Source organism: Hemicordylus capensis, chromosome 2 (assembly GCF_027244095.1).
Source record: "Hemicordylus capensis ecotype Gifberg chromosome 2, rHemCap1.1.pri, whole genome shotgun sequence".
Classification (NCBI taxonomy): Eukaryota; Metazoa; Chordata; class Lepidosauria; order Squamata; family Cordylidae; genus Hemicordylus; species Hemicordylus capensis.
The window spans coordinates 139,046,638-139,062,770 of NC_069658.1; the positions used below are offsets into that span (position 1 = coordinate 139,046,638).

Genomic DNA, 16,133 nt, shown 5'->3' on the forward strand with positions numbered 1-16,133 from the left:
TGCCTCAACCTGGGACACCAGGGAGACTTGGATCCAGAAGCACACCCAGACTGCATACCTGTTCCTTCTGGGGAAGTGTGACCCCATCCAGAACAGGCAGAGCAAGATTGTCTCTCGAGCTTCGACCCTGCACAATGAGTACCTCCGTATTATCTGGATTCAGTCTCAGCTTGTTATCCCTCATCCAGCCCATCACTGACTCCAGGCAGGCTTTTAGGGAGGTTATGCCCTTTCCTGATGATGCTGACATGGAGAAATAGATTTGGGTGTCATCAGCATACTGATAGCACCCAGCACCAAATCTCCTGATGATCCCTCCCATCAGTTTCATGTAGATATTAAGCAACTTCAGAAACAATACAGAGCCCTGAGGGACACCATACAAAAGTTGAGATTTTTAAGAGCAACAATCTCCAAGGGACACCATCTGGAACCTGCCCGAGAGGTAGGAATGGAACCACTGCAGAACAGTGCCTCTCACTCCTAATCCCCTCACACGCTCCAGAAGAATACTATGGTCGATAGTATCGAAAGCCGCCGAGAGGTCCAAAAGGACCAACAGAGTCACACTTCCTCTGTCAATTGCCAGTTGGAGATCATCCATCAGGCCGACCAAGGCAGTCTCCACCCCATAGCCAGTCCGGAAGCCAGTTTGAAATGGGTCTAGATAATCTGTTTCCTCCAAGACTGACTGGAGCTGGGAGGCCACCACCCTCTCAATTTCCTTGCCCAGCCACGGAGGGTTGGAGACAAGCCTGTAGTTACTCAGCTCTGAGGGATACAAGGTAGGCTCATTCAGAAGCGGTCTAATAACTGCCTCCTTAAGACTAGGAGGCATCCTACCTTCCCTCAGAGATTTTACCTGCTCATGTGGTATGTTTTGCCTCAGTATTGAGTATTTTATGGAATAAGCCATGTATTATGTGCTGGATGTGTGTGCGTAAACGTTGTGTCCTGACAAAATCTGCTGGGCTCCATCCACTGGCATGTCATAACTTGGAAGGCTCCTTCCCTGCACCAGCAAAAATCTTAGCAGGCTCTGCCCTGAACACTCAAATTTGCCCTGGTTCCACCCACTAACCAGATTGGTTTTTTTTAAATTGTAAGTTGTTATTCCTTCCCTGTCCCCAGCATCTGGTATTCTGAGATATATTGGCTTTGGACAGCAATGTTCCATGTGTATCTTTTTTCAAACTCCTTTATTGAAATAATCCATTATTTTATAATGGATAAACGGATTATAAATTATATACGGAGGCAGCGTGGTGTAGTGGTTAGAGTGCTGAACTAGGACCGGGGAGACCCGAGTTCAAATCCCCATTCAGCCATGATACTAGCTGGGTGACTCTGGGCCAGTCACTTCTCTCTCAGCCTAACCTACTCCACAGGGTTGTTGTGAAAGAGAAACTCAAGTATGTAGTACACTGCTCTGGGCTCCTTGGAGGAGAGCAGGATATAAATGTAAAAATGAATAAAAATAAATAAAATAAATATTTTTTCAGTATTGAAATGGTTTCAGATGAGTAGAGAGTCCCAAGTCTCATGCTTCTTATCCCCATCCCCCTCGCACTCTTTCCTGACACTGTTGCAGTTAACCAGCTTCTGTTGTCCATGCCTTGTGAGAGAAATGAGGGTCCCCACATCAACCTTTCTGGGCTCTGCAATTGTCACCATTGATCCTCCTTCAGGCGCCGGCACCTTTTGAAGTGAAGGCATGGCACCCGGGGAAAGATCTTTTTGGCTGTGGGACCTTATCTATGGTAGGATCATCTTTCCCAGAGAGGCTCACCTACCACCTACTCTGATGTCATTCTAATGCCAAGCTGTTTATATTTCCCCAGCTGTTAAACCCTTGAAAGGCTATTGATTGTTTTATGAATTGTGTTTCAGCTGTTAACTTGCTTGAGCTGTTGTGTTGCATTATTGCTGCTGTTTATGCTTTTTAAGAATGTTTTGATTTTATATTTGTCAGCCATCTTAAGAGGACTGAGCCAGTTCAGGCAATATGTCTGCTATCCCATCCTAATCACGTGGGTGAGGAGCATGATGGATGCAAATGTCCCCCTCCCATGTGCCATCCACCCATCACCTAATTGTGTGCAGAGGGGTGAAAAAATTTAAAATGGCCCCCCTCACTGAAGCTCAGCTCATGAAGTAAAGAAATCTTAAATTAGGCTGAATAGTAGTAACAAAACACACACACACACACACAATGTGCCACAACAGAACATCATCCTAAATTACTTTTTAAAAGGTTTTGTAAATTGTGGACGATGCAAGTCATTTAATGGTACGAGAAAAAGACATGCTGTTCTGGTAGCTCCAGGTCTTAACACTCACATCAGTTTCGGAGGATGAATACAACTGAAGGAAGCCCTGGTGGGTGCACAGCTGGGGGAGTCAGTCATGTGACTTGCCTCTGGGGGCCCCCCAAGGCAGTGGGCCCCCAAACAACTGCCTCCCCTTGCCCTATTATAGTTACACCCCTGCACAGATATTTCATATGATTTTGGATCTGTTTTCTGAACTAGTCGACTTATGTGTTGAAAGGCGTTCTATTCTTTGATAAACTGATTACATTAACATGGAACTCTAACTGGTTGCTGCTGGAAACATAATACTTAGGTGAATCTTTGGGGCCTGAACTGCAAGGCAATTCAGGAGAGAGGTTCCCAGTGAGGAAAGGATGAGGACTAGGGACTGATGATGATGATGATGATGATGATAAAAATTAATAAATTGGTCCGTCCCCCCTCCAACAAGAAGAAGGTAACAAAGCAGTATATATAGCAAAGGGAATGAGCAGAGTGTCCTGACTCAAAGGGGCGCACAATCAAAAGAGAAATGAGACACCAGATCAACCCGGGGGACACTGTGCTGGAATGAATAGGGACGTCCTTCCTTTGCTAAATGTGAAAAGGAGCCACCATGTTAAAGGGTGCTCAGTGAGCGGGTCATCGCCTCACTGTAGCTCTGAGGTCTGCCCAGCGTCGCCCTTTTAAGAGGCGGGCTGAGACTCCACGTGCTGGCTGTGAGTGACTGAAATACATAAACAGAGCAGCCGCCGGAGGAAGCCGCAGTTGACCGATAATAACCTTCCCCGCTCAGCGCTGGCGGAATCTATATAAGGCACTCCGGGTTCAAAATCTTCTGGTTTTCTTGAGTCTCAGTGGGGGACCAGGAGCGAGCCGAGGCAGCTCCGAACGTCTTCCTCCTCCCGCCCCACAGGAGGACTGTGCAAGGCTTGGTCTCCGGGGTTCTTCTTTCAACTTCTCTTCGAAGTGGATCGCAAAGGAGGCTCCGGTCAAACTGGCGAGCAGGTAAAAAGCGCCCTGTGAGGAGCTTGTTGCGGGGCCAGAGCAGCTCGAGGGCAGAGTGGGAGGGAGGGGAGAGCGAAGGGGCTCTCGGCGTTCAAGTGGCTTGCTCTTGTGAGACTTTTAGCACCCGTAAGGCTGGTTGGAGGCTTCCCCTTTCTCTGTCCAGCCACGGAAAGGCTGGGTATCTGGGACTCTTGATTGATTGACTGATTAAGTGCGGTCGAGTCGGTGTCGACTCTTAGCGACCACATAGATAGATTCTCTCCAGGATGATCTGTCTTCAACTTGGCCTTAAAGGTCCCTCAGTGGGGCATTCATTGCTGGGACCCTTGCCTGTGCCCAAATCGCCCACGAGCGTCGAAGGCTTGGCTCCAGTCTCATTCTTCCACGAAGTGTAAAAAGTAAGAGTGCACAGAAGCAGACCTCTGAGAATGTGCAGAGTGGATTTACTTCCCCAGGAAGAAAGTGCAGCTCCCCCCCACCGCATCAGGGATGGAGGAACAAGGGACAGGGCTTCCAGGCAGCCTTGAGCCCCTGCATCTCTTCTAGGAAAGGGGGAAATGGCAATTGGATGGGGATTTAGGGGAGAAGATGAGGATGGCGAGAAGGGGCAAAGGGAAAAGGAGGAAGCGGTGAAGGGTGGAAATGCTTTTGGTGCTAGACAAAGCAAAGCCTTATTGCTTGAGGCAAATTTCCCGGCAGTTTCTTAAATGACCCCCCCCACACACACACACACCATTGTCGCCTTTTGATACCAAATTCACATACATTTTATTCATATCTACTACTACCACTTTCATTTGCAGAGTGGGTAACTTTTCTTCAGCACTACAGAACTTAAAGAAGTCTTGTGGCCCCTTAAAGATGTATTTTGGCATAATCTTTTGCAGTCTAGGGACCACCTCATCGGTTGGGACCTGTTTTTCTTTTTACTAGTGCTGTATCAAAAGACACCTCCAGTGGGGGCTGCTGAGGCAAGGAGAAAAGCTGTGGGGGGAGACACACCGCCAAGTAGGGGAAATGACCGAGAGTAACCTTGCCTGTATTAGTATGACAGCTTAATGAAAGCTATCAGCCTGGTAAAAATTTTGTGCAAATCCATCTCATTTGGGAAATGCACCTCAACTCTGTGAAAGAAGCTGAATCCTACAAGAAGGAATGGCAGATCTAACAAAACATTATTTGCAAGGAGAAACAATGGAAGAGAACAAGAAGAATAAATTAGCTGCTGTTCAACCCAAAGTGGTTGGGTTGCGAAATCCATTGCTTCCTTTCCCATTTTTCAGTGGGCTGCAATGTATTTTCCAGGGACACTTACAATGCAAACATAACTTTTTAATAACAGCTCAGAGATATCATTTGTTTTTGGACAAAAGGCTATAGGACAAGGTGGAATATATGGGAGCCTGGAATCTTATTTGTGCTGTTTTTGTGGCTTCAAGGAACAGATAAACTGGGTTCAAATCCCCACTCAGTCAAAAAATAAAGAAACTTTTAAAAATTGCATTACATACATAATGAAATTCACCAGGTAGTCTTGGGTCAATTGCTATCTCTTATCCTTACCAATTCACTGGGATATTTTGAGGATAAGATAGAATAGGGGAAATGTGCATGAAACCAACTTAAGTTCTTTGGCAGAAGGGTGCGATACAGATGTGACCAATAAACAATTGTACTCTGGATAATAAGAGTTCTGTTGCAATTCAGTTTTCTTGGAAGTATACCAGAAACAATTTTCATGTAGACAATTGCATGACATCCACATGTAGTTTGTCATTTGTGTATATACTGTAAATGCATGCTGAAAAGTTGTATCTGAGTGGTTGCCTGGCATGTCTGCACACAACAAAATATGACTGGCACCTATAAGAATCCACATGTGGGTTTTACACAATTTCCTTTATGGAAGCTATTATTTACTACACCACCCATCCTGCGAGGAGCTCATTTTAGCATATGCCATTATATTATTCCTCACTCCGATCCTGTGAGGTCAGGCAGATGAGATTGAAAAGTGTGACTGGCCCAGAATTATGTAGTGAGCTTCGTGGCTTGTCCACTTCCAAAGTTGAATCCACACTAGCAGACTAGCCTGCTAAGTAATGAAAACTATTTCCATGTAGGAATTATATAATGCATGAAAGAGCTTGGACATACTATATACTATATTATAGTAACTCAACTATATTAACCTTGACACATACGTGATGAAAATGTAACCAGAACAATAGAGAGTCTTATGGCATCTTAAGGATGAACATTTTTATTGTAGCATGAGCTTTCATAACAATAGTCCACTTCATCAGAGAGCCATGAAATAGGGATGTGCATGAACTGGTTCATGTACTCCCAGGAGGCCGGGTGTGCGTGTGCGTGTGTTCAACACAAAGGGGCAGGGAGGGTTTTGGGCTCAGTGCTGGCGGGGGGAAGGTAAGGGCACCCTGCCCCTTAAAGCCCCACCACCGCCTCTGAAAGGACTCAAACACCAGACATCCGAACTGGTTCGGCATTGGTGGTCCGTAAAAGGACCGCCAAACCGGTTCGTGCACATCCCTACCATGAAAGTCTTATGCTACCGTAAAGATATTTCTCTCTAAGATGCTGTCACAAGCATCTCTTGTTTTTAGTCTGGAATAGACAACCAGAGCTACCCTTTCCCAAGTGATATCCTCAAGCAGTAATATATGCAAGCGGCAACTATGTGTATTATCAGATTGTGTGGCTGCTTCTTGCCCTAGTGCTTGACCTCCATTGGGACCACTGATGCTGGCATGGGAATGAATAACATGGTCTAGGGCAGGGCTGCACAACGTTGTCCCTCAGCAGATGTTGGACTGCAACTCCCATCGTCCCTGACTATTGGTCACTTTGCCTGGGGTGATGGGAGTTGGAGTCCAAAAGCAGCTGGTGGGCCAAAGTTGTGCAGCCCTGGTCTAGGCAACCCATGTGGCCATTGCTCTTTTCCTATTTTCCCCTGCAATGTTGGCGAGTCCCCAACCACATGGAAGTGATTTTTCAGAAGCAGACAGACTGCAACAGTAATGTAGCTATTCATAAAAGACAGCATGCTTTCTGTAATCACTAAGGGCAATATGTGATGTAATAAATGTCAATCAGATTATTCCAGCATGTGTAAGACACATTATGTTGATAACTGTAATTATAGGTAAATATAATGTTGCCTACTGTAGCTTTCTTTTTCACATTAATTCATATCTGGTATAATAAAAGTATTCCAGTGTGAAGCTTTGTGAACTTCACAATCAGCACTGTAACTTTACCTTTTATGATCTTGACTTTTGAATAAGCATAACAGTAATTGAGGTAGAAATTCAGTGCAAGCATTCCTGTCTCATACAATGTATGTCAGTATTATGTTACATTTAGGTGAAAATATTTCTCCATGGTCTATATATCCTAGGGACTTCTCAGTACATAGAGAGCACTGCGGGCATCTGTGGACCTTCTGCTGATTTATGCTAAACACTTAGCATTAGGGACTGCTGAGGCATTGTATTGTGGATGTGACAGATGTAGCTGCTTTCTCTGATCTACTGGAGTCCATTGTGTTGATGGGAGCTTCAGCACATGCAGATATAATGCCTTGCAGCATGTCTCTTCTGCTTTGTCTTCCAAAGCCAACGGTTTTGATTGATGCTCCTTCTCACCCAGAAAATCACCCTTCTGTTGCTTTATAAACAGAAATCGTCCCATAGAATGAATATGTGTGTGACGAATATTTGTATATTGCTTTTCCACAAAAATTCCCAAAGCAGTTTACATAGTAGAAATAAATAAAATGACTTCCTGTCCCCAAAGGGTTCACAATCTAAAAAAGAAACATAAGATGGATACCAGCAGCCACTGGAGGGATGCTGTGCTGGGAACGGATAGGACCACTTGCTCTCCCCCTGCTGAATAAAGAGAACCACCACTTTAAAAAGGTGCCTCTTTGCTCAGTTAGCAGGACATAGAATGGTGTGGAGGATCCTGCTATACACATTTTAATATCACCTTCCTATTAATTTGCAGATGAGAACCTTCCCACTTGAAACAGGTGAACATGAACAAGTGGTTTTTAATGTAGCAGTGGAATCCCTTCATTAGGGATGCAGTCAATTCTTCATCAACTGAAATGTTTAAAGAAAGGGAGGATTTTTCTCCTTCCTTAAATTATGTTGTGTCAGGCGAGTCACCTTAAGTGGCGCAGCGGGGAAATGCTTGACTAACAAGCAGAGGGTTGTCGGTTCGAATCCCCGCTGGTACTATATTGGGCAGCAGCGATATAGAAAGAGGCTGAAAGGCATCATCTCATATTGTGTGAGAGGAGGCAATGGTAAACCCCTCTTGTGTTCTACCAAAGAAAACCACAGGGATCTGTGGGCACCAGGAGTCGAAATCGACTTGACAGCACACTTTACTTTACAGGCGAGGGTGGTATTTGATTGCATATATCACATAGATGCTACTGCAGGTGGTTAACTGATATTTATGGGTTTTAAAAATAGTTGTCTGAACAATGATTAAATTGACTACATGTTTTTGTTTTGTAGTTGCCTAAGTAGAAGAGTCTTAAGACCTCCCACACTTGGCCTTTTCTAGGTTGGCAGTGGGCACTATAATCAGTTCTGAACTGGACTGTATTAGTTGTTGCATCTGAGCTGATATATAAATATACACACTGTTAAAATGTTCAAAGGATAAAAACTAATGCCCGAGTTTCGTTTCTTTGTCACAAGCTTACGCGACCAAGAAATTGAAACTGGGGTGGGGGTGGTGCAAATAGTGCCTGGTTCTCAGTGGCTTCCATTCCGAGGGTCTAAAGCAGGCCTGCTCAACTTTGGCTCTCCTGCAGATGTTGGCCTGCAGCTCCCATAATCCCTGGCTATTGGCCAATGTCAGGGCCGTAACTACCATTAGGCAAGGGGAGGCGGCTGCCTGGGGGCCCCCCACGCCTCGAGGGGCCCCCCAGAGGCAAGTCACATGGCTCCCCAACACCCCCAGAGCTTCGGTGCCGTGGAAAAGCCAACCCCAAGTTCGGAGCAAAGGCTGCATGCATGCAGCAAAGTCCTTGTCTGCAGAAGCAACTCTGAGCCGGGAGCGCTCTTCCCCACGGGAGGGTGGAGGGATGGGGTTAAAGCGAGGGAGTGGAGTTTTCTAGAGAAGCTGGCATAATGGGGATGTGTGAGTGCACTGTATTTTGTGAAGTGTGTGTGTGTGTATCAGCGAGGGGCCCATTTTAAAATTTTGTCTCTGGGCCCACTCCAGCCTTGTTACGCCCCTGGCCAATGTGGCTGGGGATTATGGGAGTTGTAGTCCAAAAACTGCCCTGGGGGCCACAGGTGAATAGGCCTGGTCTAAAGTAAATGGTCTACATTCAGCAGGATGGTTGAGGAGGACTGTGGGGTTGTTAAGGAAACTGGTGTGTTCTCCAGGTTGCAACATGGCAACTCTGACAAAACTCTTGAGTTTACTGTGGTATGCTTGATGCACAATCTAGACCAGGAAATTGCAGGTATAAAAGAAGTTCTATTCAGAAATGGGATGTAGTTTTCCATCTGAGTTTGACTTGCTTTTCTTTTAAAAGCAGCCTCAAAGCTAGTGATCATATAAATGCTATTGAGCACATTTCTTCTATTTTATGTTTATTCTAACACAAAGGGTGATGTCTCAGTATAATTTTAACCAAGTTAAAGAAAGAAGTGGATGCCACTTCACCTTTTGTTCCTTTTTAAAATTTGTCATACACATGATGCACAAAGGGAGGAAAATCTGCTCGCTTGGCACTTTTCAGCACTGTTCATTTGGTGAAAAACATGTGATCTTGTCTCAAGGATTCCCATCTGACAAAAAGACGAGACTGACAGCATGATGGGAAACTGTTGAGATCGTGTGTTTCTGACAAAGTAGCTCAATTCTGTGAGCAAATAGGAAACACAAAGGGGTGATTCAGATATCACATGCTGATTAATTCCATCAACCTCAGTGACACCACACACGTTTTACTTGTTCTTTGGCTGCATCCAATAAATTCTTGACTTGGGTTTTGGGTAAAGGCTTCATAAAAGTGTAAGAGTTCAAATCAGACTTTCTCTGCTACTTTCTTTGTGTGGATGACTACATTGAACCAGACGTTTTATCCCTATAGTGCTCAGAAATAACTCAGGATAATCCAATAAAGGAACACTTTCTTCAGATTATGTTAACTCAGTTTGTGCATTAGGTAAGAAAGGGAGTCTTTTCCTAGACCTCAAGAGTTTAAGCAAGATTAAAGGTATGTTCTTTTGGAAATACAAACTTCAGCCTCAGGCTCCGCAGTTTGTTTATTTCTCCAAATAAACTCCAATTTCCAGTTGTAACAGGAGAGCTGAGAAATGATGTACAAATAAGAAATCAAATGTATAAATACGAAGTTTGGTGGCCTGGATGTAATCAAGGATGTCTTTATTCCTGGGATAGGTTTTAATAAGTAGATGAATTAACCAAAGCTTTAGTTTATTAATTGGTTTAATAAACTAAACAGACAGTTTAAATCAGGAGGTGCACCCAGGTATACCACTGAGGTGGGGGCTACTCTCTTAGTGTCTGGCACACACAAAAGAGGAAGTACTTAGGGGCCCCTTAGAGTCACATGCCACTCGAACATTCAGTAGTGTTCCCCACATCTTCATTCTCCTCCAGCCCTTCTTCCCTAGTACGTTTTTCCTACCTGTTTGTACGTTTGATTGGCTGCTGCATCAGTGCTACATCAAAACAAAAACAGAACTGACCACTTTCTTTTTAGAAACCGGGAGTTTATTGGTGTGGCCAATCAGCTTGGCAAGCTCAGAGGTTTCCAATGTTGGGCTCCCACTCACCCATTCAACTGTGTCCAAAATTACAGCCCATCTACTTTCTCGTGGAGGACTGACTTGGAATGCTGAGAACAGAGGCAGCCCCTGTCTGCAGAACCACACTCCTTCATCTGCATAGCCTACCTTAGCCTTAATTTTGTCATCATGCAAGAGAGTGATACTAGACGCACGGCTGCACAACTCAAATGCCCTGGTGGGCCGGAACCATCCCCAACTTGGCGTGCAGGGGCCGAGGTCATTTTAAAAGCACATTATTACATTAAAATTAAAAATATTATTAGTTACTTGTGGATCTATTTCCCCTGCCAATAGACCCATCGTTTTAACCAAGGATAGTGGCCAGAGAATAGGTCCTGTCCCTGTTCAATCAGTGAGGCCCCTAGAGTGCACGCCAGCCCCAAACAAATGCCAAGTCCTCTCCTATCCCTAAATTGTTGTTGCTTTCAGGCTACAATGCTAGACATGCTTACATGGGAGTAAACCTCACTGGGCACACACCATGGTGTATATTTCTGAGACAGAATGGCGCTATAAGGCAGTTTCCAGCTCCTGTGTTGCTGCAGGATACCTGGAGGCCAGTAAAATAGTATCTGCAGGCCGAATCCGGCCCCCGGGCCATATGTTGTGCTGGCCTGTAGGAAGCTTTTCTTTAAAAAAAAAAAAATAATAATTTTATTTCACATTTCTGTCCTGTTCTTCGTCCAAGAAGCCCAGATAAACATGTTTATGTTTATCCTCACAACAACCCTGCGAGGCAGGTTAGTCTGAGTGATACATGACTGGCCCAGAGTCATCCAGTCAGTTTCATAGCTGAATTGGGATTTGAACTCAGGTGTCCCCAGTCCTAGTCCAACACTCTAACCATTACACCACACTGGCTATTGAACAACAGCTGTTAATAATACAGAAGGTATTTAAAAGGTTAGATCAAATTCAACCCCTCCCTTTTTAAATTACTTTTTGAAATAGATTTATCTCCCCTAATTTTATGAATACTGACATGTAGAAGTTGAGGGAAGTCTCTTTTTGAAGACTTCCCTGCCCAGTTCTTGGATGAAGATTTTCAAAGCAGTTCTGAGAGCCTGACACTAGGGAGCACAATATTCACCAGCATACAAAGACAGGAAGGTTTCCCTGAGGGACAATTTCTGTACAAGGTTGCATGAAACATACAGTTGTAAATGTACCAGGCAGAGGTGCACTTAGGTAATTTTGGAGCCTGGACCTAAAGGCCTTTGGAGCACCCCACCTCCCACCCCTGGAGGCCCCCCTCCCGCTGCAAGTTAAGTATCACCCCCCTACACACATCAACATACACACCATGACAAGCACAGTATTTTTAACACGTGGAGTATATTTATGCAAATATGCAGTAGCAAAAACATTTCAACATGCAATTTAACACATTCCCATCCCACATGTTTCTTTCCCCACTCTGTCTCTACAGCACCCAGGTCATAGGTCATAATCGCACTCAACCATCTGGTGCAGTACAGGCCAGCAGCTACCACACCACCCAGGACAGTCTTAAGAGGATTTGAGGGCCCCCAGGGGGTGTGGAGGCCCTGGGCATCCCCCCTGAAGTCCAAGGGTAAGAGCACCACTGATGCCAGGCAGTGCAGTGATAAAAGACTCTGAAATGCTATACAAGATGGATGCAACATATGTACTTCAGTGTATTTTGCCAAATGAGCAAAGTACCCCTTAATTAAGAAATGTACTCCCCCCCCAAAAAAAAACCAAGCCCGTGTTTTGAACTTAATGACTCTCCAGATTCTGGTAACCGCATTAAATGTCAGATCATCATGTTATTCTATCTTCAAAATGACTCTTCGCAGTGGCTGACATCCTGATTAATGAAGCGCTTGCAGAAGGACGTTGCAGCAGTTGCTTGTGCTCAGGCTGCGTTCCAGACTAGTGTTGTTGCGCAAGCACGCTGGCAGTAGCACAACTGCACAACTGGTGACATGCCTCATCCCCATTTTTCAGGGCAACGCTGCAATCTCGTGCCAACTTTGTTAGTGTCCGCCAGCCTTAAGACTAACACTTCAGTGTCTGAGGGTTTCTAAACACAAGCTGGCCTGCCATCTAGGCATTCTATAGTTTATAACAAAAAAAGTTTTCAAAGCAGTTTGCAAAGGGGGAAAAAAGAATAATAGGCAGAGGATTATTCCCTCTCCCCAAAGAAGAAACAGAAGGTAGACACCAACAGCAGCTCCTGGAGGAATGCTGTACTGGGGCTGAATATGTGTGATGTATATGTACCGGTATGTCTGTCTTTGTGTATGGCACCTGGAGGACCTCTGTTGCCAGAAAGCCATGTTTTGGGGTAGTGCAGAAAGCACTCCGCTATAAGGCATACTAACAACGCAAGACTACAGGACCGTAGTCTCCTTGAACACTTTCCCTTGTGCAAACAAGCAGATTGGCACCAATTTTTTCATTCTATAACCTCCATTTGTACCCTTAATAAAGCTTTAAACAGTACCTGCATCTCCTCATTCTTTCCAATACCCCAGAACTGCTAAATTGATACTGTGATGGAACTGCTCCCGCAATCCAAGCTAATTTCCACTTTGGCCAAAAGCATAGCTGGAGCGCCTTAGCCAATCTCTCCGGGGCACTTTTGGTAACACCTCCTTGACTCATCCTTTCACTCAGTCAGTCATTAACAGTCTTAAGGGCTTCCATGACAGAAAATTGAAATATTGCACATAATACCCTTTCATGCCTAGAAAAACCTGAATATGGGACACTCCCCCCTCCCACCTCTTAAAACTTTGGATATGAAGTTTACTTCAAAAGCAAACCTTTGAAAAGCATTTTTGTGAACCGCCTAGAGCCTTTGGAGTCAGTGGTATATAAATTACATAAATAAAAAGGGCTTCCACTATGGCAGCACAAAGCAAGTAGATTGAACAGGAAGGATGGTGAGCGATGGCTGGCAGTGTTCCCTCTAATGGATTTCCCAGGTGGTGTTGACTACAACTCCCATAATCCCCAAGAATATTGCAGCTGAGGATTCTGGGAGTTGTAGTCAACATCTGGGAATCCTGGTTAGAGGGAAGACTGATGGCTGGCGGGTGTGTGTGTCTTCCTTCACATACTTCAGGTAGCCTTAATTTGAAGGAGGGAGGCTTTGCAGAGTCAGCTAGGAATATATCTGTGCCTGCAGGTTGCAAATTGCATTACTGACATATACCTACATGTGATTGTCTCTTGTATTATATTTCCTGGACATGGTAAGTTGTTTGCCTGTCTCAGTGTCACAATCCATATGGGGGAAAGGATCCCCCATACACAGCCTATCGTGCATCCCAACCGCTCTGTGGATAGGTAAGCTGTGCTTGAATTTCATATGGTGATGGAGGTCAGATATGTGGAATAAGTACCTACGATACATTCATCTTTGTGCAGACAGCCACAGCACCATGGTTTTCAAATGTTCTGCTGCCAAGGTGCCAACTTAGCTCAAGAAAGATGCGAGTCAGTTTTATTAAGTCTCATTGCTGTGGTCTTGCAAGAATGGAAAATGTGCTCTAAAACTCCCAAAACATTTCCCTGTGACCATGCACTATCTGGGAAGACTGACCGTGCTGGGCAAGCTGTCCTTCAAGGACTCTTGGCCACTCCCCCCCCACACTGAGGAGCTCTTGATGGGTTTCCAAGGAAGTGATGTGTTCTATGTTCCCCAGAACACAGTTTGAAAACCATGGTCTTGAGAGAAATGGTTCCAGGATCACTCCAGTAATCTTTTTTTTTTTTTAATGATTATATGATAAAAACAAATTAAGGGAATGAATGTAAAATCTGAAAAGAGTTAGGCTAACTTCATCTGGGATTCTGGCTTTGGAATTATAATTTCAATTTGTTTGTTTTGGTCAGACCTGAGCTGGATTTTTCTGATCTCATTGCTGCGCATGTTTATATGGGCAGTAGCAAAAGAAGTCCTGGACGTGATTAGTATGGTTTGTCTTGGTCAGACCTGAAGCTTGATTTGTCTTATGTTTGTTTTCCATTGGCAGTTAAGATAATTAGATATTTGGGAAGTGTGTGGTAGAAGTATTGGAAATCCCATAACAAGAATTTCAGTCAGTGATGCTTTTAATAGTAACTTTCACAGTCTGGATCATAGCTGACGGTATTCTATTCTGCATTGAATAGTGAAGCTCCCTGACTGTTACGTTCTCTGAAATATATTATCAGTCATTACAACAGAGATGTGTGAATGTATCTCTGGCTCATTAGAGCTTTTGCAGATAGCCTTGTGGGGGCAGAATCCAATCTGGATTGGGAGTGACTGTGGTGTGTGTGTGTGTGTGTGTGTGTGTGTGTGTGTGTGTGTGTGTGTAGGGGGTTAACCCTTCCAGTGTTCCCACTAACAGAAAATCCCAGATGTTCTTGACTACAACTCCCAGCATCCCAGCCAAAGCCCACCACAGCTAGGGATTCTGGGAGCTGTAGTCAACAACATCTGGGATTCCCTCTTACAGGGAGCACTGAACCCTTTCCCCTCACACCATTTCCCCTGTGACAGTTTCCTTACCAAAGTTGCTTTTTGCATATAATGAAGAAAATAGCAGCTTTGGAGAATTTCCATCCAGAAAATGGCAGGAAGTAAAAGGGTTAGACATGCCCTCCTCCTTGCACCACAGTTTGAAACCAGATCTGGGAGTCCTGCAACTACTGTGAACAAAAACATGAAAGAGAGGGAGATGCTTGCACACACCTCCAATTGGGCCTTTGTGGCCCTCCTTCAGAGATAAGCCCTGCCTCCACCCCATTGGAACAATGTTTGTGATTTTTCCTTTTACCCATGAAGGACACTCAACTTTTGGAGAATAAACATCTTGCAGATTGATGTTCAGCTCCAGTTTCCCAAGGGTGATGCTTGGGGCTCCAGCGTTTTATGGAGCTGTGCCGTAAAACAATGTCTGGATGTTTTTATGATTTTATGTGGTTGAAATACAATGTCTGTAAAAAGACTGCTTGACTTGCAGAATGCTCTTCAGTTCACGGTGAGCCTCGTAAGCCAGTTAAGTGGGCTGGCCGGGTGTACATCTTCATCGCTGCATGAACTCATTGACAGAAGCGTGATGCACTTCTAGAACTAAAGTTACTAGAGGTCTGAACATAGTTCAGTTTCATACGCTTTTGCTTCTTCATTTCATGGTTTAATAGGAAGTCAATGATTCCCATCTTCAGCTCTAAAATCTTTTAAAAAGCTGTCTGTGGCAGTCTTATATGAGGCCTTAGGACTGTGTGCATTTTTTGTTCCACAGAAGAGTAGAAAAGTTGTAGAATGTGGGATCAGGCTCAGAACTCAACTTCTTAATGAGAATACATCTCTGCTCAACTCTCTCTCAAAATGAGAGTTGCTCCATTCCTGGGGAAACCTCTCAACAGCAAGGACGTTACTATAAAAACCCAGTTTGAGAACTTTTAACTGTTGAACAGAAGTTGTGATGTACAGTTAGTATTCCGCCTCTGTTTATAGCAGGGCTGCACAACTTGGGCCTTACAGCTATTGTTGGACCACAACTCCCATCATCCCTAGCCACAGTGGTTAAAAGTCAAGGATGATGGGAGCTCTAGTCCAAGAATAGCTGGAAAGTTGACGTGAAGCCCTTGTTTAAAGCAACTTTTACATTCTTTAACATGACTATCAGAAATGTCAGACAAATCTTCAGTAGTCGTTCACTTTCTTACATTATTCCAGGATGCTTCACACATTATTAAGGCTACGCTGAATAGCCACAACCGAATAATTTTGATGGGTGCACTGCAAAAGCAGTACAGTTAATAGGGGGCACAAAATGTTCCCTGAACTCCACTGCTCACCGCTCTTTTTTCCAGGCTGTTTGTACTCTTTTGCTGCCCTGCTTGCAGCTGCTTTGACACCATATTTCAGAAAGGGTGTCGTCTTCTAGCTTGGCATGGTGATGCCAACTGATTGAAG

The 16,133-nt window shown here is 44.4% G+C and overlaps 1 protein-coding gene across 1 annotated transcript in view; it reads left to right on the forward strand.

Annotated features, from left to right (window-relative positions):
* Nucleotides 1-3,089: 3,089 nt before the first annotated feature.
* Nucleotides 3,090-16,133, forward strand: part of ABCA1 (ATP binding cassette subfamily A member 1) — a 135,020-nt gene continuing 121,976 nt past the window's right edge. Inside the window, exon 1 of the mRNA XM_053303668.1 lies at nucleotides 3,090-3,320. The gene's annotated coding sequence lies outside the window, so the exon portion shown is untranslated. The remainder of the gene's footprint in view (nucleotides 3,321-16,133) is intronic.